At 40.3% G+C, this 25,178-nt stretch overlaps 1 protein-coding gene and 1 long non-coding RNA gene across 4 annotated transcripts in view; one reads left to right on the plus strand and one right to left on the minus strand.

Moving 5' to 3' along the window:
• The window catches only part of TARS1 (threonyl-tRNA synthetase 1), a 1,036,507-nt gene that overhangs the window by 926,425 nt on the left and 84,904 nt on the right, over window positions 1-25,178 (plus strand). The window lies entirely within an intron of this gene.
• LOC126956711 (uncharacterized) overlaps window positions 1-25,178 on the minus strand; it is a 362,843-nt gene that overhangs the window by 330,220 nt on the left and 7,445 nt on the right. For 2 of the 3 annotated variants that reach the window (XR_007726455.1, XR_007726456.1), the window contains exon 2: window positions 12,686-12,718. The exons of the other annotated variant lie outside the window; for it this stretch is intronic. This is a non-coding gene — a long non-coding RNA (uncharacterized LOC126956711). The remainder of the gene's footprint in view (window positions 1-12,685; window positions 12,719-25,178) is intronic. 3 annotated transcript variants of the gene reach the window in all.

A 25,178-nucleotide genomic window follows, 5' to 3' on the forward strand; every position in this document is an offset into this window, starting at 1 on the left:
TTTTATAATTTTTATTCTCATTTTTAATGCTTTATTAAAGTTAAAATGTATTTGATTAAAACAAACATACGTTAAAAATGTAAAAAGATTGACTTGTGTTATTTTCTTTTTTCCTTTTTTTTTCTTTTTAGTATACTTTAAGTTCTAGGGTACATGTGCACAAAGTGCAGGTTTGTTACATATGTATACATATGCCATGTTGGTGTGCTGCACCCATTAACTCGTCATTTACATTAGGTATTTTTCCTAATGTTATCCCTCCCCACTCGCCCCACCACATGACAGGCTCCAGTGTGTGATGTTCCCCACCCTGTGTCCAAGTGATCTCATTGTTCAGTTCCCACCTATGAGTGAGAACATGCAGTGTTTGGTTTCTGTCCTTGCGATAGTTTGCTCAGAATGATGGCTTCCAACTTCATCCATGTCCCTACTAAGGACATGAACTCATCCTTTTTTATGGCTGCATAGTATTCCATAGTGTATATGTGCCACATTTTCCTAATCCAGTCTATCATTGATGGACATTTGGGTTGGTTCCAAGTCTTTGCTATTGTGAATAGTGCTGCAACAAACATATGTGTGCATGTGTCTTTATAGCAGCATGATTTATAATCCTTTGGGTATATACCCAGTAATGGGATGGCTGGGTCAAATGGGATTTCTGGTTCTAGATCCTTGAGGAATCGCCACACTGTCTTCCACAGTGGTTGAACTAGTTTACAGTCCCACCAACAGTGTAAAAGTGTTCCTATTTCTCCACATCCTCTCCAGCACCTGTTGTTTCCTGACTTTTTAATGATCGCCATTCTAACTGGCATGAGATGGTATCTCAATGTGGTTTTGATTTGTATTTCTCTGATGGCCAGTGATGATGAGCATTTTTTCATGTGTCTGTTGGCTGCATAGATGTCTTCTTTAGAGAAGTGTCTGTTCATATCCTTTGGCCACTTTTTGATGGGGTTGTTTGATTTTTTCTTGTACATTTGTTTAAGTTCTTTGCAGATTTCAGATATTAGCCCTTTGTCAGATGGGTACATTGCAAAAATTTTCTCCCATTCTGTAGGTTGCCTGTTCACTCTGATGGTAGTTTCTTTTGTTGTGCAGAAGCTTCTAAGTTTAATTATATCCCATTGGTCTATTTTGGCTTTTGTTGCCATTGCTTTTGGTGTTTTAGTCATGAAGACCTTGAACATGCCTATGTCCTGAATGGAATTGCCTAGGTTTTCTTCTAGGGTTTTTATGGTTTTAGGTCTAACATTTAAGTCTTTAATACATCTTGAATTAATTTTTGTGTAAGGTGTAAGGAAGAGATCCAGTTTCAGCTTTCTACATATGGCTAGCCAGTTTTCCCAGCACCATTTATTAAATAGGGAATCCTTTCCCCATTTCTTGTTTTTGTCAGGTTTGTCAAAGATCAGATGGTTGTAGATGTGTGGTATTAATTCTGAGGACTCTGTTCTGTTCCACTGGTCTATATCTCTGTTTTGGTACCAGTACCATACTGTTTTGGTTATGGTAGCCTTGCAGTATAGTTTGAAGTCAGGTAGCATGATGCCTCCAGCTTTATTCTTCTGGCTTAGGATTGTCTTGGCAATGCAGGCTCTTTTTTGGTTTCATGTGAACTTTAAAGTAGTTTTTTCCAATTCTGTGAAGAAAGTCATTGGTAACTTGATGGGGATGGCACTGAATCTGTAAATTGCCTTGGGCACTATGACCGTTTTCACTATATTGATTCTTCCTATCCATGAGCATGGAATGTTCTTCCATCTGTTTGTGTCCTCTTTTATTTTTTTGAGCAGTGGTTTGTAGTTCTCCTTGGAGAGGTCCTTCGCATCCCTTGCAAGTTGGATTCCTAGGTATTTTATTCTCTTTGAAGCTATTGTGAATGGGAGTTCACTCATGATTTGGCTCTCTGTTTGTCTGTTATTGGTGTATAAGAATGCTTGTGATTTTTGCACATTGATTTTGTATTGCTTATCAGCTTAAGGAGACTTTGGACTGAGATGATGGGGTTTTCTAAATATAAAATCATGTCCTCTGCAAACAAGGACAATTTGACTTCCTCTTTTCCTAATTGAATACCTTTTTATTTCTTTCTCCTGCCTGATTGCCCTGGCTAGAACTTCCAATACTATGTTGAATAGGAGTGGTGAGAGAAGGCATCCCTGTCATGTGCCAGTGTTCAAAGGGAATGCTTCCAGTTTTTGCCCATTCAGTATGATATTGGCTGTGGGTTTGTCATAAATAGCTCTTATTATTTTGAGATATGTTCCATTAATACCGAATTTATTGAGAGTTTTTAGCATAAAGGGGTGTCAAATTCTATCGAAGGCCTTTTCTGCATCTATTGAGATAATCATGTGGTTTTTGTCTTTGGTTCTGTTTATATGATGGATTACTTTTATTGATCTGCATATGTTGAACCAGCCTTGCATCCAGAGATGAAGCCAACTTGATCATGGTAGATAAGCTTTTTGATGTGCTGCTGGATTAGGTTTGCCAGTATTTTATTGAGGATTTTTGCATCAATGTTCATCAAGGATATTGATCTAAAATTTTCTTTTTTATTGTGTCTCTGCCAGGCTTTGGTATCAGGATGATGCTGGCCTTTTAAAACGAGTTAGGGAGGATTCCCTCTTTTTCTATTGATTGGAATAGTTTCAGAAGGAATGGTACCAGCTCCTCTTTGTACCTCTAGTAGAATTTGGCTGTGAATCCACCTGGTCCTGGACTTTTTTTGGTTGGTAGGCTACTAATTATTGCCTCAATTTCAGAGCCTGTTATTGGTCTAGAGGTGTTTATAGTATTCTCTGATGGTAGTTTGTATTTCTGTGGGATTGGTGGTGATAACCCCTTTATCACATTTTATTGTGTCTATTTGATTTTTCTCTCTTTTCTTTATTAGTCTTGCTAGCGGTCTCTCAATTTTGTTGATCTTTTCAAAAAATCAGCTCCTGGATTCACTGATTTTTTGAAGGGTTTTTTTTGTGTGTCTCTATCTCCTTCAGTTCTGCTCTGATATTAGTTATTTCTTGCCTTCTGCTAGCTTTTGAGTATGTTTGCTCTTGCTTCTTTAGTTATTTTAACTGTGATGCTAGGGTGTCGATTTTAGATCTTTCCTGCTTTCTCTTGTGGGAATTTAGTACTATAAATTTCCCTCTACACACTGCTTTAAATGTGTCCTGGAGATTCTGGTATGTTGTGTCTTTGTTCTCATTGGTTTCAAAGAACATCTTTATTTCTGCCTTTTGTTATGTACCTAGTAGTCATTCAGAAGCAGGTTGTTCAGTTTCCATGTAGTTGTGCGGTTTTGAATGAGTTTCTTAATCCTGAATTCTAATTTGATTGCACTGTGGTCTGAGAGAGAGTCTCTTATAGTTTCTGTTCTTTTACATTTGCTGAGCAGTGCTTTACTTCCAACTACATGGCCAATTTTGGAATAAGTGCGATGTGGTGCTGAGAAGAATGTATATTCTGTTGATTTGGTGTGGAGAGTTCTGTAGATGTCCATTAGGTCTGCTTGGTGCAGAGCTGAGTTCAAGTCCTGGATATCCTTGTTAACTTTCTGTCTCATTGATCTGTCTAATGTTGACAGTGGGGTGTTAAAGTCTCCCATTATTATTCTATGGGAGGCTAAGTCTCTCGCTAGGTCTGTAAGGACTTGCTTTATGAATCTGGGTCCTCCTGTATTGGGTGCATATATATTTAGGATAGTGAGCTCTTCTTGTTGAATTGATCCCTTTACCATTATGTAATGGCCTGCTTTGTCTCTTTTGATCTTTGTTGGTTTAAAGTCTGTTTCATCAGAGATTAGGATTGCAACCCGTTTTTTTTTTTGTTTTTTGTTTTTGTTTTTTTTCCATTTGCTTGGTAGATCTTCCTCCATCCCTTTATTTTGAGCCTATGTGTGTCTCTGCACGTGAGATGGGTCTCCTGAACACAGTACACTGATAGGTCTTGACTTTTTATCCAATTTGCCAGTCTGTGTCTTTTAATTGGAACATTTAGCCCATTTACATATTGTTATGTATGAGTTTGATCCTGTCATTATGATGTTAACTAGTTATTTTTCTCATTAGTTGATGCAGTTTCTTCCAAGCATCAATGCTCTTTATAATTTGGCATGTTTTTGCAGTGGCTGGTACTGGGTGTTCCTTTCTATGTTTAGTGCTTCCTTCAGGAACTCTTGTAAGGCAATAAGACAGGCCTGGTGGTGACAAAATCTCTCAGCATTTGCTTGTCTGTAAAGGATTTCATTTCTCCTTCACTTATGAAGCTTAGTTTGGCTGAATATGAAATTCTGGGTTGAAAATTCTTTTCTCTAAGAATGTTCAATATTGTCCCCCACTCTCTTCTGGCTTGTAGAGTTTCTGCTGAGAGATCCACTTAGTCTGATGGGCTTCCCTTTGTAGGCAAACTGACCTTTCTCTCTGGCTTCCCTTAACATCTTTTCCTTCATTTCAACTTTGGAGAATCTGACAATTATGTGTCTTCAAGTTGCTCTTCTCAAGGAATATCTTTGTGGCGTTCTCTGTATTTCCTGAATTTGAATGTTGGCCTGCCTTGCTAGGTTGGGGAAGTTCTCCTGGATAAGTGTTTTCCAACTTGGTTCCATTCTCCCTGTCACTTTCAGGTACACCAATCAGACTTAGATTTGGTCTTTTCACATAGTCCCATATTTCTTGGAGGCTTTGTTTGTGTCTTTTTACTCTTTTTTCTCTAAACTTCTCTTCTCACTTCATTTCATTCATTTGATCTTCAGTCACTGATACCCTTTCTTCCACTTGGTCAAATCAGCTACTGAAGCTTGTGCATGTGTCACATAGTTCTCATGCCATGGTTTTCAGCTCTGTCAGGTCATTTAAGGTCTTCTCTATGCTGTTTATTCTAGTTAGTCATTCATCTCATCTTTTCAAGGTTTTTACGTTCTTTGTGATGGGTTTGAACATCCTCCTTTAGCTCGGAGAAGTTTGTTATTACTGATCTTCTGAGGCCTACTTCTGTCAACTCATCAAAGTCATTCTCCAACCAGCTTTGTTCCACTGCTGGCAAGGAGCTGCATTCCTTTGGAGGAGAAGAGGTGCTCTGATTTTTGGAATTTTCAGCTTTTCTGCTCTGTTTTTTCCCCATCTTTGTGGTTTTATCTACCTTTGGTCTTTGGTGATGGTGACCTAGAGATGGGGTTTTGGCGTGGATGTCCTTTATGTCTGTTAGTTTTCCACCCTCAACTGCAGGTCTGTTGGAGTTTGCTTGAGGTCGACTCCAGTCCCTGTTTGCTGGGGTATCACCAGCGGAGGCTGCAGAAGAGCAAATAATGTATTGCAGAACAGCAAATGTTGCTGCCTGATCCTCTTGAAGCTTCACCTCAGAGGGGCATCTGGTTGTACGAGCTGTCAGTCGGCCCCTACTGGGAAGGGTCTCCCAGTTAGGCTACTCGGGGGTCAGGGACCCACTTGAAGAGACAGTCTGTTCATTCTCAGATCTCAAACTTCATGCTGGGAGAACCACTACTCTCTTCAAAGGGATGTTTAAGTCTGCAGAAGTTTCTGCTGCCTTTTGTTCAGCTATACCCTGCCCCCAGAGGTGGAGTCTACAGAGCCAGTCAGGCCTCCTTGAGCTGCAGTGGACTCCACCCAGTTTGAACTTCCTGGCTGCTTTGTTTACCTACCCAAGCCTCAGCAATGGTGGAAGCCCCTCCCCCAGCCTCACTGCCACCTTGCAGTTTGACCTCAGACTGTTGTGCTAGCAGTGAGCAAGGTTCCGTGGGCATGGAACCCTCTGAGCCAGGTGCAGGATATAATGTCCTGCTGTGCCATTTGCTAAGACCATTGGAAAAGTGCAGTATTAGGGTGGGAGTGTCCCAATTTTCCAGGTACCATCTGTCACGGCTTCCCTTGGCTAGGAAAGGGAATTCCCTGACCCCTTGCACTTCCTGGGTGAGGTGATGCCCTACCCTGCTTCAGCTCATGCTCTGTGGGCTGCACCCACCATTCAACAAGCCCCAGTGAGATGAACCAGGTACCTAAGTTGGAAATGCAGAAATCACCTGTCTTCTGTGTTGCTCACGCTGTGAGCTGTAAACTAGAGCTATTCCTATTTGGCCATCTGGGAACCCTCCCCACTAATTTGTATTACATTCAAGTTAAAGACTAATGCAGATACAAGACCCTAGAGAGGTTTTTTTGTTTTGTTTTCCGTTCTGCCACTTTGACTGGTAATGTTCCAGATGGTGGCTGCTTTGTCAACCTAAGTCCCAGGTAGGGACAATAGTGTAGTGCAACAAAATCTTCTGCTGGGCCACCGTGAACATGAGAGGGATCAAGGAATACTCCTTTGTTGTTTCAAGACATTCAGATTTTGATATGGCTTGTTACTACAGCCTGACCTAGCCTGGTGAATAGAAGCACTTAAGTTTGTATATAGCATCTGACTTACTTGGTACAGGATGCTAGTTTCAGCAGTTCATCCCTCTTACATAATTTGAAAGCTGAAAGACAGAGCTCCTCCCTCACTCAATATTATTAGGAAATAATTGAGAACTGTTGCCGTTGCCTTATCTGTGAAATTTGCCATTGTTGCCACTACACACGTGCGTGCACACACACACACACACACCATTCTCGGGTTATTTTTTTCCCTTCAAAAACAGAATTCTGCCTATGGGCTGGTTTTAAAGTCCAAGGCTTCTTCACACCAGCCCTGGTACAGTGACTCCCAAGATAGATGCATGTAATTCTTGTCCAAAGGACTACATTACAGCATCATGCAGACATCCAGATACTCAGTTGAATCACATGTGTCATGTTCTTTTGTTCACAAAATGCCATCAGCACACAAAAGAATCCTGTGTTGTTTTCTCTGGTGGGTGGTTAGGGTGGGATTACATTATTGGAAAAGGCAGGGAAATGTTCAAATAAAAATTACAGATGGAATTTCTGATATGTGGCAGGAAGAATTTGACCTTTAACCAAATGGCTAGGTCCAAGAAGATACTGGAATAGTAATTTGATTTTATAAACTCTATCAGGAACCACAAGACAAACTACTTCAGCTCATACCAATCAATTATTTATCCAAGTAGTGATTGTAAGACACAGTATGTCACTTAATCGCGACTCACTCTTTTTTCATAATTTTATGTGTTTTCTCTTGTTTACCTAAGAAGACTATAAACAACTAAAGGCAAAAATATCTTATATTTCAGTTAAGCTAACTACATCTCCTGGCAACACTGAGACTGCAGATTGCTCAGTCAATAATATCTTTTTAACATATTTTAATGATACTTCTGATACCACCAATTAATTTAAAACATAATTTGCTAAAAATATAACAAAACCTAAATTAAGGATAAAGTTTATGTTTACACAGCAAGAACTAATTTTAATAAGAAAGCCCTAAAGATGATTTTATTGTTTTCTTTGTAATTTTTTCATAGTAGCTGTAAATACCCTTTCGTTGTATTTTTTATTAGCTGTATAATTCAGTTTAAAATCCCTTTACAAAGTCATCCATGACTGTCATATATTTAATTGCATGCTTAATTTTCCATTATTAGGAAAAATGAAAGTTTTTTTGTATTCAACATGTTTACATATGTCCAGAGAACATTCAAGAATACATCCACTGAACCTTTGGATGTCATCAGAATTAGAGTATGTGGCATCTCTTACACGTATAATAGTAGAATGAATATAACAGAAATGTTATTTTCTCTTTGTAGACCAAGTAACATCAGTGATTCTATTTTCATTTTCTCAAATATCTAGCTAGAACTCATTTCAAGAAATGTCAAAATATAAAAGCCAAAACTTACAAAACAGGTAATTAAAAGGTTATAATTTACTTTGGAAAAAAAAAGAATATTTCTTTGCATGGTGTGCCCCTCTAAAGAATTTTAAATAATTTGATATATTAAAAATCAAATTACTAAAGTAACAGAGGAGTCACTATCTAGGAATCAAACTGGCCATGTTCTTTCCTAGTTTACACCAATTATTATAATAAAAATTATTATTGTTGCTGTTGTTGTTATTTATATCTTTTTAAAAGAAAGGATCTCAGCCTGGTCAACATGATGAAACTCGTCTCTACTAAAAATAGCAAAAATTAACTGGGTGTGGTGGCGGGTGCCTGTAATCCCAGCTACTTGGGAGGCTGAGGCAGTAAAATTGCTTGAACCTAGGAAGTGGAGGTTGCAGTGAGCTGAGATCACACCATTGCACTCCAGCCTGGGCAACAAGAGCAATACTCCAGCTCAAAAAAATGAAAATAAAAGAAAGGATCTCACCCTGACCCCCAGGCCAGAGTGCAGTGGCACAATCATGGCTCACTACAACCTTGACCTCCCAGATTCAAGTGATCCTCCCACCTCAGCCTCCCGAGTAACTGGGACCACATGTGTACACCAACACACCTGGCTAATTTTTTGAAAACATTTTTGTAGGGACGGGGTTTCCTTATGTTGCCCAGGGTGATCTCAAACTCCTGAGCTCAGGCAATCTTCTTGCCTCAGCTTCCCATAGGGCTAGGATTACAGGCATGAGCCATCATGCCCAGCCAAAACTGCCCTTTTAATCTCTGGTGATGGCTCTATCCACAAAATTAAAGATGATTTTTATAATAATATAACAAACCTTAGACCTAGGATTGGACATGCTTTCTACTTTGAGTCTGAATAAAACATAATTTCCACAGCCACCAAAGCTAAATGTCTCTCTAAATCAGCCTTCTTACCTTAGATCTATAGGCTCCTGTCTCTCTCAGGGTTTTGGTCTAGACTATTTCAATGATTCCTTCTCCACTGATCTCATGTTCTTCCCTCCTTCCAAACCCAAGAAAAGTGAAATGCTTTCCTCATCCCCTCTGTTGTCCAAACTCATGGGGAAGGCAAAGTCACTGGGGCTGAAAATAGCCAATGAATAGGTCAAAGACAAAGACTGAGACCTGGAGAACAGGAAAGCATCACCAGACTGCATCAGTGATAATGGGTAGGGTTGGGGAAATGGAGTGCAGACGTAAAAGGACTCTTCCTCCTGAGAAAAATACTTAATATTAGGTATTTAAAAGTAAAAACTGTCTTGCTATAATAAATGTCAGTTGGCCCCAACTTTACATTTTAGGAGAAAACTTCCCAAACTATTTTTATTTTAAAAGGACAAATGGAAATAAGCCTTGAAATAAAGATGCATAAGTTAACTAAAATATCAAATTTCTTCGCTTTATGCTGAACTGATGATAAATTGGCAAGTTAATTTTAGTTATCTCATGACTGAGAGTTATAGACGTCTCATTTAATACATAAGAAAGTGACTTCTTTATAATAAATGCAGTCTGAGTTGTTTTTCTGTCTAAATTTTGAGTTTTTAGAAAACTCATTTAAAAAATTAGGAAAGAGAAACTGTAATTAATTAAAAGAGATTTACGAGATATAGCAACCAAATGAAATGTGTAGGCTTTGTTTGAATCCAGATTCAAACAAACTGTTAAAAAATATTTTTGAGGGGCCCTGCCCAGTGGCTCATGCCTGCAGTCTCAGCTTCTTGGGAGGCTAAGACAGGAGGATTGCTTGAGCCTAGGAGTTTGAGGTTACAGTGAGCTGTGATCATGCCACCATATTCCAGCCTGGGTGACAGAGTGAGGCCCCATCTCTAAAAATATATATACATATTTTTGAGGCAATAAGAGAAATGTGAATATTGATTGGGTGTTGAATGATAAAAAGGAATTATTGCTTATCTTGTTAGACATGATGATGGCATTGCAGTTAGAAGAAAAAAAATCCTTATCAATTGGACATACATACTGAACTATTAACATATAAAATTGCAGGACGTCTGGGGATTTGCTTTTAAAATAGTGTGGCCAAAATAAAAGGGGAGCAGAGAATTTAAAAGAAACAAAATTGACAAAAAGTTGATAATTGTTGAAGTTGGGCAATAGATACATGGAGACAAATACACTATTCTTTATGATGATTTTTATGTATGTTTAAGATTTCCATAATAAAAAAATCAGCTTTAAAAATATGTTTTCAATAACAGCATTCATAAGGAAAATAATACAAGGAGAATATGTGAAAAATGTTAGAAGCTGCTCTTGATCATTTAGAACAGGGAATGTGTAAATTGAGAGATTAAAGAAGAAAGAAATCAATGATATAGAATGGTGAAAGAAGATTTCAACAATGAGGTGCAAATGGAATTAGAACTTAAGCAATTATAATGGAAAACAATTTAAAATAAGATAAATAGATTTTGATTAGGAGAGAGATTTTCTTTAATGAAAGAAATAATGACCCAAACCCCAGATCATGGTATAAGAGTTCTAAATTAAGTTTATGGAAAAAAAATAATAAAGATGTCAATAATAATAACACAACTGGCAGCAACTGAGTGCTTACCACTTGCCAGGCACTACGTAAAACACTTTATATTAGTCCATTTTCATGCTGCTAATAAAGACATACCCAAGACTGGGCAATTTACAAAAGAAAAAGGTTTAATGACCTACAGTTCCACATGGCTGGGGAGACCTCACAATCATGGCAGGAGGCAAGGAGGAGCAAGTCACATCTTATGTGGATGGCGGCAGGCAAAGAGAGAGATTGGTCAGGGAAACTCCCCCTTATAATACCATCAGATCTCATGAGACGTATTCACTATCATGAGAACAGCACAGGAAAGACTTGCCCCCATGATTCAATTACCTCCCACTGGGTCCCTCCCACAACATTTGGGAATTCAAGATGATATTTGGTTGGGGACACAGCCAAACAACATCATTCTGCCCTGGCCCCTCCAAAGCCCATGTCCTTACATTTCAAAACCAATCATGCCTTCCCAACAGTCCTCCAAAGTCTCAACTCATTTCAGCATGCCAGGCTTGGTGGCTCAGGCCTGTAATCCCAACACTTTGGGAGGCCAAGGCAGGCAGATCACCTGAGGTCAGGAGCTTGAGACCAGTCTGATCAACATGGTGAAACACCATCTCTACTTAAAATACAAAAATTAGCCAGGCATGGTGGCACATGCCTATAATCCCAGCTACCCAGGAGGCTGAGGCAGGAGAATTGCTTGGACCCAGAAGGCAGAGGATGCAGTGAGCTGAGATTGTGCCACTGCATTCCAGCCCAGGTGACAGAGCAAGATTCTGTCTCAAAAAAAAATCTTAACTCATTTCAGCATTAACTCAAAAGTCCACAGTCAGTCCAACATCTCATCTGAGACAAGGCAAGTCCCTTCCACCTATGAGCCTGTAAAATCAAAAGCAAGTTAGTTACTTCCTAGATACAATGGACTACAGGCATTGGGTAAATACAGTCATTCCAAATGAAAGAAATTGGCCAAAACAAAAGGGCTACAGGCCACATGCAAGTCCAAATTCCAGTGGGGCTGTCAAACCCTAATGCTCCAAAATAATCTCCTTTGATTCCATGTCTCACATCCAGGTCACACTGAAGCAAGGGGTAGGTTCCCATGCTCTTGCGCAGCTCCACCCATGTGGCTTTGCAGGGTACAGCCTCCCTCCCAGCTGTTTTCACAGGCTGGTGTTGAGTGTCTGCAACTTTTCCAGGTACATGGTGCAAGCTGTCAGTGGATCTACCATTCCGGGGTCTGGAGGATGGTGGCCCTCTTCTCACAGCTCCATAGGCAGTGCCTCAGTAGGGACTCTGTGTAGGGGCTCCGATCCCACATTTCCCTTCTGCACTGCCCTAGCAGAGATTCTCCATGAGACCCCCACCCTTGCAGCAAACTTCTGCCTGGACATCCAGGAGTTTCCATACATCCTCTGAAATCTACGCAGAAGTTCCCAAATCTCAATTCTTGACTTCTGTGCACCCATAGGCTCAATACCACATGGAAGTTGCCAAGGCTTGGGGCTTGCACACTCTGAAGCGACAGCTCAAGCTCTACGTTGGCCTCTTTCAGTCATGGCTGGAGCAGTTGGCACACAGGGCACCAAGTCTCTATGCTGCACACAGCACAGGAACCCTGGGCCCAGCCCACTAAACCATTTTCTCCTAGGCCTCCGGACCTGTGATGGGACGGGCTGCTGTGAAGACCTCTGACATGCCCTGGAGATATTTTCTCCATTGTCTTAGGGATTAACATCTGGCTCCTCCTTACTTATGCAAATTTCTGCAGCTGCTTGAATTTCTCCCCAGAAAAAGCATTTTTTCTTTTCTATCATATTGTCAGGCTGCAAGCTTTCCAAACATTTATGCTCTGCTTCCTTTATAAAGCTGAATGCCTTTAACAGCAGCTAAGTCACCTCTTGAATGCTTTGCTGCTTAGAAATTTCTACCACCAGACATCTTAAATCATCTCTCTCAAGTTCAAAGTTCCACAAATCTCTAGGGCAAGGGCAAAATGCCACCTCTGAGACCACCTCAGCCTGGACCTTATTGTCGATATTACTATCAGGCTTTTGGTCAAAGTCATCCAACAAGTCTCTAAGAAGTTCCAAACTTTCCCACATTTTCCTATCTTCTTCTGAGCTCTCCAAACTGTTCCAACGTCTGCCTGTTACCCAGTTCCAAAGTCACTTCCACGTTTTCAGGTATCTTTCCAGCAGTGCCCCACTCTACTGGTACCAATTTCCTGTATTAGCCCATTTTCACAATGTTGATAAGGACATACCCAAGACTGGGCAATTTACAAAAGAAAGAAGTTTAATGACTTACAGTTCCACGTGGCTGGGAGGGCCTCAACAATCACTGCAAAAGGCAAGGAGAAGCAAGTCACATCTTACGTGGATGATGGCAGGCAAAGAGAGAGATTGGGTGGGGAAATTCCCCTTATAATACTGTCAAGTCTGGTGAGACTTATTTGCTATCATAAGAACAGCATGGGAAAGACTTGCCCCCATGATTACCTCCCAGTGGGTCCCTCCCATAAGACGTGGGAATTCAAGATGAGATTTGGGTCAGGACAGAGCCAAGCCATATCACAATTCATACACATTTCTCATTTAAGTCTCACAGCAATCCCATGAAGAATGGGCTATTATACCAGCCCCCAATCCACCTCTTTCGTATTTGAAGAAACTGAGCTCACAAAGATAAAAATAACTTACTAAAAGTCACATGTTAAGAAAAGTCAATGCTGAGACTTAAATCCAGGTCTGTTTGAATCCAAACCCCCAGTCCTTAAACATCTCATTATTCTATCCCCTTGTGACATGGCACATTTTTCTACATACAGGAAAGTATAAGGGATATTTGGGGCTATAGTTCCTGGCATTTATGATTCTCTATTGTTGCCTGAAGTGTTTGAGGAACAATATAATAAAGAACTATGGAGAATCCCTCAGGGAAAGGTTTACAAATAATACAAGCACATGACACAAGAAAGAAAGTGAAGTACCTAGCCTCACATTTCAGCAAAGAATCTGGAAAGAGAAAAGAGAATTCCAAATTTGTCTCACACCCAGAGGTGAAGAAATACCATAAAAAGGATTAGCTAAAGAAAAACTGAGAGGCACATATGCCATAGTCGCATTCCCGTGCTCTTGGAATCCATTTCCACCCTAAAGACAACTCACGTAAGTGTTCCAATTGTAGAGTCCAAGATTGTTCTATGCTCTCCTCCATGAAACATTTTTCTCAGGCAACAAACTCATATCTTTTTACTTATTCTATAAGTGTGGAATAGAATGGTTGTCTAGCCTCTCCCCGGTATTTACATTTTATGCCTTAACACATTCCTATTCCCCGCTTCTCCCCCAGCAGCAATCAAAACAATCTCCAAGCCTCCTTGATCACGCATAAAGGGCGTGTGAACTGGAGAGCCAAGGAGTTCTTGCCTGAGTCTTGGAATGTGCGTAATCCGACTAGTAAATTCCTCATGTAATGATGTTAAGGACTTGGTACATTATCTTTCATAGTCCTGAATAAAAATCACCATGTGGAAGCTGAAGGAACTGGGCTTTTATTTTCCCACTTTTTGCCGCTAATCTGCTGTACTATCTTTGGCAAGTCACTTAACCTCTCTGGGCTTCAGATTCCTTACTTGTAAAGGGCCAGGGCCATAATTAAGAATTGGTTTTGTAGCTTATTTCTAGCTGTAGAACCCTTTCATCAAATGATATCTTTCAGGGGAACCTACAGTGTATAACAGACAAAAAGTGAAACTACTAAGGAAGGAGGTGCGAGGGGACCCCTTCCCATGCTCTTTTATCACATTAAGGTGCTTCACAGCTTAAACATTCCATGATTATTAGTAAACTCCCTGCAGTCTGAGAAGGAGGCAGGGTCCCAAGTGGGCAGCTGCACCAGAGGACTCTCTGGCCCCCAGATGGCTGCCTTCTTTTATCAACGAGCCTCTTCCTAAAGCAAATAAGCAAAGAGAAATCCCACAGAAACCAAGTCCGACGTGAGGACTCAGGGAGCCGATGGAATACTCAACTCCATCCAGGCAAACTAAAACACACTCCAAGGAAGAGATAAGGTTTACCAAAAGGAAACTAACACAATCACTTAAAAGAATTTCAACACGAAACCACTTGAACCAGGCCACTGGGAGGCTGCAACACATCAAGGTCAGCCCTGAAAGAAAAGATTTCACAGGGACCCAAGACTTGATTTTCCTCTTTTGTTTCTCATCGCCCTGGGGTCAACCTCTTTGAGGTCACTAAGTGCAGGAAGTGTCAGTGGCACAGTACACAGGCATTTCTCCTGGCTCTGAGTCTTGCAGGACCTCAGCACACTGGAAAGACGGCTATAGGAGGAATGACTACAAATTAATAAATCTGGAGTTCTGAATATAACAGACAAAAGCAGCTTACTCAAGCGGGTCACCAGATGAAAAACAAAACCACTTATTTTTTAATTTCAGAAAAACAACAAGTTTCAGCTATATTTGAATTTCAGATAAATGACAAATGTTTTTAGTGTATGTCCCAAATATGATGTACTTTTAGAAAAGCATTTATTTGTCTGAAATTCAAATTTAATTAAGCATCCCATATTTTAATATACTAAACTTGGCAACTTTATCCTCATGTTTTTTTTTTAAGAGACAGGGTCTTGCCCTGTCACCCAGGCTGGAGTGCAGTGGTGCAATTATAGCTCACTGAAGCTCAAACTCCTGGCCTCAAGCCTCCCAAATTGCTGGGATTAGAGGTGTAAGCCACAGTTCCTGGCCCAAATCATTTCTTTTAAAACTCTTCCTTGGAAATCATCTTTACAAGATGAGGAACATTCCTTCCACCAGCCTCTATGGAGTTAAAGCTTCAGACTTTTACTGCACACACACACACAACAACAACAACAACAAAAACCCTAACTTACACAACTCCTATTCTGTGAGAGCATTCTCTCACTCCAGAATGGGTCTTCCCAGGCTTCAAGATCTACCAAAGAGAATGGACTTCCAAAAAATTATTTTACTAAGGTACACAAGAAGAAAGCACCTTTTCAAAAATTCATTTTGGCATCAAGAATGCTTGCTTTTTCCATAGCAGTTTGGGAATCATTACTTCAGAGATTTCATGACAAAGAGATGAGGCTAATTTATTATTAGTGTTGGTAAAGTTTAGTGAAAATTGAATTCTAAGAGAGAGATTGGAAAAGAAAACCAAAATAAGGACTAGTACTAAAATAAAGAATTGACCACATTTTTTAAGGAAGTTCAAACAAAACATTTGCAGAATACTTAAAGTGCCTCCAAGGTTGGAGCCTTGTGGAAACAGCATTTGAAAACACTTGTTGGCTATTCTTTAGGCCTTTGCTAGTAGTGCATTTCTGCGATTCTAGTTATTCCTAAGTAGAATGTCTCCATATTTAATCCAGACTATGGAGAGAATGGACATGGTTCTCTGGATGCCTACTCAATCTCACAAAGCACAGGCTGGTAAGCCTCAACCAGGCTGAGTTCACTAGAGCCCCTGCTGACCTTGAAGAGTTCCTCCCTACAATGTAAATAACCCCATGTTTTCTCTTCTTGCATCAAAAAAAAAAGTATACAAAGACAAATCTTCAAATGGCAATTTCCTCATTGAGATCATGCCCCTATTACAACGGAAGTGTTTTGCTGAGAGCTATTCATAGTAATTTCCGTTGGTAGTGATATACCCTGTTTCTGGTAAGTGCAAGGAAATCCACCAGCCTCTTCCTAGCAACCCCTTACTATTCACATAAGAAAGTGACCTACAGAAATAGGGATGGCCACCCATAAGGTAAGAAGGTGGGTGAAGAGTCCAAGAAATAGGAAGAAGCTGAAGTGATTTTGCTGTATTCTCCTGTAACCTCATCACCACATTTTTGTGTATGAGAAACAAAGTAGAAAGGCACCCCTTGGTCTTCTGCCTTCACAACAATCTAAATCCTCCCTCTTCAAGCAGAGGGGATTTTAGATTAAAAGAGGCTTAAGGGGCACAACCACCAAATAAAACGAGTAGACCATTTTTGGCTCTAATTTAGCAAAACACCAAAAAAGAAACATTAAGACAATCAGAGAAATACGAACTTAGTAGTAAATAAATAATATTCAAGAATTATTATTAATTTTGTTAGGTGTGACAGTTATAAAATTGTCCTTTTTTAGATGCATGCTAGAGTATTTAAGGGTGAAAAATGCCATCCGTCTACTTATAAGAGTATGTTTGAAATTTTTCATAATAGTTTTTATTCTCGGCCGGGCGCGGTGGCTCAAGCCTGTAATCCCAGCACTTTGGGAGGCCGAGACGGGCGGATCATGAGGTCAGGAGATCGAGACCATCCTGGCTAACCCGGTGAAACTCCGTCTCTACTAAAAAATACAAAAAACTAGCCGGACGAGGTGGCGGGCGCCTGTAGTCCCAGCTACTCGGGAGGCTGAGGCAGGAGAATGGCGTGAACCCGGGAGGCGGAGCTTGCAGTGAGCTGAGATCCGGCCACTGCACTCCAGCCTGGGCGACAGAGCGAGACTCCGTCTCAAAAAAAAAAAAAAAAGTAGTTTTTATTCTATAAAAAAGGAGAGAGGTAGAAAATGAGTATGGCAAAATGTTGAAAGTCACTGAAGCTCATCTCTAAGATGGAAATACAGTTCACTCTTGAACAACATGGGTTTCAACTGCACAGGTCCACTTACACACGGAGTTTCTTCTGCCTCTGCAATTCCTGGTATGGGAAGACCAACCCCTACTCTTCTCCCTCCTCAGCCTACTCAAAATGAAGACAAGGGTGAAGACCTTTATGATGATCCACTTCCACTTAATAAATAGTAGATATTTCCTCTTCCTTGTGATTTTCTTAATAACATTTTCTTTTCTTTGGCTTACTATATTGTAATAATACAGTATATAATACATATAATATACAAAATATATGTTAATCAACTGTTTATGTTATCAGGAAGGCTTCCAGTCAATGGTGGGCTATTAGTAGTTAAGTTTTTGAGGCGTCAAAATTTATATATGGATTTCAAACACACAGGTCAGCAGCCCCAACCCCTGTGTTGTTCAGGAGTCAACTGTAATAAGATTTACCTTGTTGGACTGTTATTAAGATTAATGAGTTAATAAATTTATTTAGAGTACTGCCTGACATAATCATTCAATAAATGTTAGTCATTATCATCGTTAAGTAATTTCTGAAAGCATGAAGGTACTCTACAACATCATCTAGTCCAACTCCTTTACTTAGCAGAAGAAACACTTAAGGTAAAAAATGTTTTGTTTTGTTTTAAATGTCACAATGTTAGGTAAGTCAGAGCAGGTTAGAATTCAGCTTTCCCAGAACCCACGTCAAAGGCCCTTTCCCTATACTTCACTTACTTTAAGATATATTCAATATTGAATTGAGTCAGTGTCTACCATGCTTTCTGCTCAGTACTAAGTAAAACACTAGGTCTTTTAAATAATGTAACATCTAGTTGAGATACAGTAATAATACTGGATTTTGTACAGTGGCTTTCAGTTTTCAAAGTGCTTCTAACAAGTTCAAGGACAGGAAAAAACATCTCTGGTGATAGAATAGTGGTTACCTCAAGATAAGAAGGACTGGTTGAAAGGGGATATGAAAGGGACATATGGGAAATTTCTGGGATGATAGAAATATACTATATCTTAATTGGAGTGTTGGTTACACAGATGTACAGGCATACCTTGGAGATACTGCAAGTTCAGTTCCAGATCAGTGGAATAAAATGAATATTGTAGTAAAATAAGTCGCATGAATTTTTTTGTTTCCTAGTATATAGAAAAGTTATGGGTCAGGCGCAGTGGCTCACATCTGTAATCCCAGCACTTTGGGAGGCCAAGGCGAGCAGATCACTTGAGGTCAGGACCTCAAGACCAGCCTGACCAACATGGAGAAATAAAAATACAAATATGTCTCAACTAAAAATACAAAAAATTAGCTGGGCGTGATGGCACATACCTGTAATCCCAGCTACTCGGGAGGCTGAGGCAAGAGAATCGCTCGAACCCGGGAGGTGGAGGTTGCGGTGAGCCGAGATCGTGCCATTGCACTCCAGCCTGGGCAACAAAAGCAAAACTCCATCTCAAAAAAAAAAAAAAGTTATGTTTATATTACACTGTAGTCCATTAAGTGTGCAATGGCATTACATCTAAAAAACAATCTGCTCACCTTAATGTTAAAATGCTATATTGGTCGGGCATGGTGGCTCCCACCTGTAATCCCAGCACTTTGGGAGGCCGAGGCGGGTGGATCATCTGAGGTCAGGAGTTCAAGACCAGCCTGGCCAACATGGTGAAACTCCATCTCTACTAAAAATATAAAAATTATCTGGGCATGGTGGTGCATACCTGTAGTCCCAGCTATTTGGGAGGCTGAGGCAAGAGAATCGCTTGAACCCAGGAGGCAGAGGTTGCACTGAGCCGAGATCGTGCCATTGCACTCCAGCCTGGGCGACAAGAGCAGAACTCCATCTCAAAAAAAAAACAAAAACGCAGTATTGCTTTAAAAATGCTAATGATCATCTGAGTCGTACTCTTTTTGCTGTTAGGTCTTGTCTTATTGTTAGTGACTGCTAACTGATGAGGCTGTTGATCAGCTGGGTGGCTTTGGCAATTTTTAAAAATAGGATGACAATGGAGCTTGCAGTGAGCTGAGATCCGGCCACTGCACTCCAGCCTGGGCGACAGAGCGAGACTCTGTCTCAAAAAAAAAAAAAAAAATAGATGACAATGAAGTGTGCCATATGAGTTGACTCTTGAGAGAATCTCCGTAGCATGTGATGCTGTTTGATAGCATTTTACTCACAGTAGAATTTCTTTCAAAATTGGCAACGGTCCTCTCAAATCCTGCTACTGCTTCACTAAGTTTATGTAACATCCTAAATCCTATGTTGTCATTTCAACAATGTTCATAGCATTTTCATCAGGAGTAGTTTCCATCTCAGAAATCACTTCCTTTGCTCATCCATAACAAGCAATTTCTCATCCATTCCAGTTTTATCATGAGACTACAGCAATTCAATCACATCTTTAGGCTCCACTCCTAATTCTAGTTCTCTTGCTATTTAGACCACATCTGCAGCTACTTCCTCCCCTGAAGTTGTAAATCCCTCAAAGTCACCTACAAGGGTTGGAATCAACTTCTTCCAAATGCCTATTAACGTTGATATTTAGGCCTTCTCCCATGAGTCACGAATGTTCTTGATGGCATCTAGAATGGTGACTCCCTTCCAGAAGGTTTTCAATTTACCTTGTCCAGATCCATCAGATAAATCACTATCTATGACAGCGATAGCCTTATGAAATGTATTTCTTAAATAATAAGTCTTGAGAATCAAAACTGCTCCTTGATCCATGGTTGCAGAATGAATGTTGAGTTACCAAGTGTGAAGACAACATTAACCTCCTTGTGTATCTTCATCAGAGCTCTTGGGTGACCAGGTGCATTTTCAATGAGAAGTAATATTTTGAAAGATATGTTTTCTTCTGAGCAGTAATTTTCAACAGTAGGCTCAAAATATTCAGTAACCATGCTGTAAACAGATGTGCTGTCATCTAGGCTTTGTTGTTCTATTTATAGAGCACAGGCAAAGTAGATTTAGCCTTAGGATTTTCAGAATGGTAAATGAGCATTGGCTTCAACTTCAAGTCACCAGCTGTATTAGCCTCTAACAAGAGAGTTAGCCTGTCCTTTGAAACTTTGCAGCCAGGCAGTGACTTCTCTCCACCTATGAAAGTCCTAAATGGCACCTTCTTCCAATATGAGGCTGTTTCACCTACACTGAAAATGTCGTTTAGCCACCTTCATCAATGATCTTAGCTAGATCTTCTGGATAACTTGCTAAAGCATGTACATTAGCACTTGTTGCTTCCACTTGCACTTCTATTTTATAAAAATGGCTTCTTAAACCTCTGAATCAACCTCTGCTACCTTCCAACTTTTCTTCTGAAGCTTCTTTACTTCTCTCAAATTTCATAGACTTGAAGAGAGTTAGGGCTTTGCTCTGGATTAGGCTTTGGCTTGAGGGAATGTTGTAGCTGGTTTCATCTTCTATCCAGACGACTCAACCTTTCTCCATATCAGTAAGAAGGGTATTTTGCTTTCTTATCATTCATGTGTTCACTGGAGTAGCACTTTAAAATTCCTTCAAGAACTTTTTCTTTGCATTCACAACTTGGCTAACTGTTTGGTGCAAGAAGCCTGGCTTTTAACCTGTTTCAGCTTTCAATTTGCCTTCCTCACAAAACTTAGTCATTTCTAGTTTTTTATTTAAAGTGAAAGACATGCAATTCTTCCTTTCATGTGAACACTTAGAGGCCATTATAGGGTTATTAATTGGCCGAATTTCAACATTGCTGTCTCTCAAGGAATAGGGAAGCCTGAGGAGAGGGAGAAAGAAGGGGAACAGTCAGTCAGTGGGGCAGTCAGAACTCACACATTTATTAAGTTTGCTATTTTATAGGGGCACGGTTTGTGGCACCTCAAAACAATTACAATAGTAACATCAATGATCACTGATTATGAATCGCCATGACAGATATAATAATCATGAAAAAGTTTGAAATATTGCAAGAATTACCAAAATGTGATACAGAGACATGAAGTGAACACATGCAATTGGAAAAATGGCACCACAGACTTGCTTGATGCAGGGTTGTCACTTGTCACAAACCTTCATTTTGTGAAAAACACAGTATCTTCAATGCACAATAAAATGAGGTATTCCTATATACATTCTCTAAAACTCATCAAACTGTACACTTAAGATCTATGCATTCAATCATTTGTAAATATTACCTCAAATTTTAAAAAAAGCTACTTCTACATACATGTATTTCTCTGGTTTCTCAACACTGTTAACTGCAGCAAACAGATATTACTTAAGAGTTGAGAAAATTGGAAGTTCTAAAAGGGTATGTTCACTGATATATGGCAAAGCTAATGGAAGAAGTAGGTCTCTTGATTTCTGGTCCAATGTGACTTCAAATACAAGAGCAAACTGAGACAACATAAAGCACAAATATTACTGAAAAAAGAGAGGAGGCAACAGAAGAATTGCTAGCCTTGTTTGAAGAAAATATGGAGGAGAGAAAGAGCATCACAGGACAGAAGGCTATGTGGGTGAAGTGGGAATTATCCAAGTCCGTTGCTAATATGCTCTGACTTACTTAACACAGGTGGCATCTGCTCCTCTCTGCCAAAATGTCTCAAGCCATTGAGAGCAAGAATCATATTGTTCTGACTCTTTAATCAGGTCCCATAGCAGCTGCAGGCAGTAAACTCCAGGTATAAATACTGTCACTTCAGCTTTTCCTCTGGGTCATTACATTCTGCTTCTTTATCTCTTTTCTCAACCCCTTCCCAATGAGGGAAGGACACTGCTAAGTCTCCGTTGGATAAAATCTGAGCCACTGGACTTTACTTTTCCTAATGGCAGATTCCTTGAAACCAGGAGAAGCATAAAAAACTTTGGGCTTTCTGTGGGATAGGGTGAGTGGTTAGTGATTAAAATAAAAGTCCATTGTGCTTTATTCTTCCCTCCAGATCTTATCAACATGGAAAATAATGCCCTTTACACAATGACAAGGAAAAGTACAATGTGGTCTTTAATCTGTCCTTCATGTAAACACATGAGCCATTTGGCACCAAGTAAGCAAAGAGCAGTTTTATGAAGTGGGCAAGGGGGTGGAGGGTGGGGGGGAACCTGGCACTTTCAAACAATGCATCAGAGCTGGACTGTGTAATGTCACTAAAGTCTTAAGGTAGAACTACCCACTAAGGAGTTCTAAACTGCTCCTGTTTTTACTGGCTTGGATAGCCTGTGGTTTAACTGCATGTAGCTGAGTGACTTGGTAGAGTTCATTGACGTCCACTATCCTCATTATCTACAATGCACTAGCTTTTAGGACTGGAAGGTTCCTTAAAGATCCAGGGTGCAGGGAGTGGCAGAAGGAGTGGGGAAGCGTCAAAGGTGAGGAGTGGTCCAGTTTCACTACAGATCTGTCAGAGCTTGTGACCTGCATCTTTCCTGTGGATCTTAATATACCATTGAGTCTTTGATTATTTCCATTATTTCCTGTTCTGTTAGTTTCTAATTGCTCCATTCCTGGTGACTTTGCTTGCCTAATTACATCAAAAGCTCCCAGGAGGAGACCTTATTATAGTGCTAGGCCATAGCAGACAATAACTACGTGCCTTTCTCACAATACTTACCATTTCATGAGCACCTACAATGTGCCAGACAATGGATTCTAACAATTATCCTATGAGAGAGGCACTATAATCTTCACCCTATAAATAAGGAAACCAAGGCTAACAAATCAGGATATGGTAGAGCTAAGATTCTATCTCACATATAACTTAAAATCCCATGGACTTTTCATTAATCCATTTCATTAATCATGGCATTTCCATAATAAGAAAACTTTTTGTAGCTACCATTACCTATATAACTCTCAAACTTTAGTAACTGCTTCCTATTGTATTAAATTAAAACTTTCCAAGCTACCTTTTTGCATTATTTATCTTAGCAATTCTTTAAAAATTAGGAATTGTCGGCTGAACGCTGTGGCTCACGCTTGTAATCCCAGCACTTTGGGAGGCGGAGGTTGGCAGATCACAAAGTCAGGAGTTCGAGGCCAGCCTGGCCAACACAGTGAAATCCCATCTCTACTATAAATACAAAAATTAGCTGGACGTGGTGGCGGGCACCTGTAATCCTAGTTAATTGGGAGGCTGAGAAAGGAGAATTGTTTGAACCAAGGAGGTGGAGGTGGCAGTGAGCTGAGATGGCACCACTGCACTCCAGCCTGGCTGACAGAGCTAGACTCCATCTCAAAAAAAAAAAAAAAAAAAAAGGAAATTGTCCCAGTGACCAATGGCTGGGATTTTTCACTTCTCCTGCTAGATCCATTTACTCATTTTCCACCCAGCTCTGTTCTCTAAAAGTCCAGGCCTTTATGAACATCATTCAGTTCTCTTCCCTCTGGATTTCAGTTGGGTTTAGCCAATGGGAGGCACTGGATGGAGGTCAAGGAAGGGAAAAGAGTGCTGACGATAACAATGTTTTTTCTTGTTTTTATAATTCTGACATGACTGGACACTGCAGAGCTTCATTGGCTTGGCTGGGATTTTCTACAATGGCCACAGCACCTATCCTGTGGCTCTCTTCTAGAACCATGGCTATTCTCTTTAAGGCCAAACTTCTCCCTTCAGTTGCCCATTCGGTTTTGGGGGTACCAACTTCTAACTCACTGTTGCTAACCCCAGGGTGCTTCTTCATCCCTTGTTACTTTCCCTTATAACGAAGTTACAACTATGTAAATAGTCCCTAGGTTGAACTTTCCTTGTTCAAAATGGAAATTGTTCCATTTGAGGATCTCACTTATTTCCTGCAGGGACTCAGACTGCTACAACCTGAGCTCTGAAATCTGTTTTAAATCACTGATGAAATGTAAAATGTCTTTTCTGTATACATTTACACATTCATTCCACAAATATGTACTGAGAAACTATTGTGTGCCACACACTGGGTAGCAGATGTGGCTACTGCTCTCCTAGAGCATATAATATAGTAGGGTAGACAGATATAAATGGGTAATCACACACACTAATGAGAAACTACAATTGTGCCATGTGCTTTGAAGGAAATGCACATGGCCCACTAAGAGCTTATGATAGGAGTCAATCTAGTCAGGGAGGGCAGAGAAGGTTTGTATGAAAAGAAAAACTTGAACAGATATCAAAGGGACAAATAGTTGTTTACTGGGCATAGAAGGGAAGAAACATCATTCCAGGCAGAAACTAATGGTTGATAAAAGTCAGTACACAAGAACAGAGAAAGCAGGACGGCACTTGAGGAAAAATGAAGCTGAAGAGGCTTTGTAGACCATATTAAAAATCTGTCTTTTTATTTTATTTTATTTTTTAGACGGACTTTCACTCTTTTGCCCAGGCTGGAGTGAAGAGGCACAATCTCAGCACACTGCAACCTCTGCCTCCCAGGTTCAAGTGATTCTCCTGCCTCTGCCTCCCAAGTAGCTGAGATTACAGGTGCCCGCCACCATGCCTGACTAATTTTTGTATTTTTAGTAGAGATGGGGTTTCACCATGTTGGCCAGATTGGTCTCGAACTCTTGACCTCAGGTGATACACCCTCCTGGGCCTCCCAAAGTATTATGATTACAGGCGTGAGCCAACACGCCTGGCCGAAAAATCTGTTTTTATCTTCTAGTTGCAACGTGAAGATTGAATTGGAAGGCCGGAGTGAATAAACAGACCAGATGGGAATGTATTGCTGGAGTAGACAAAGTGAAAAGTGATCAGATGGTTGTAGAGAAGAGGGAAAGAAACTGACAGATTTGTCCCTCCCTGGGCGATGTGGCACTCCCTCATTCTTTATGTATGTTATTCAATTGTCTTAGGACAATGAATGCCCAACAAACGGGAAAATGCTGTCTTCTCATAGTGGGATAGGAGTCAAGAAACATTACTCGGCCAAGTGTGGTGATTCATGTCTGTAATCCCAGTACTTTGGGAGGCCGAGGCCAGTGGATCACTTGAGGTCACAAGTTCAAGACTAGCCTGGCCAACATGGTGAAACTCCATCTCTACTAAAAATACAAAAATTAGCCATGCCATATACCTGTAATCCCAGCTACTCATGAGGCTGACGCAGGAGAATTGCTTGAGCCCAGGAGGTGCAGGTGGCTGCACCACTGCACTCCAGCCTGGGCAACACAGCAAGACTGTGTCTCAAAAAAAAAAAAAAGAAAAA

This window comes from Macaca thibetana, chromosome 6, assembly GCF_024542745.1.
Source record: "Macaca thibetana thibetana isolate TM-01 chromosome 6, ASM2454274v1, whole genome shotgun sequence".
Taxonomy (NCBI): domain Eukaryota; kingdom Metazoa; phylum Chordata; class Mammalia; order Primates; family Cercopithecidae; genus Macaca; species Macaca thibetana.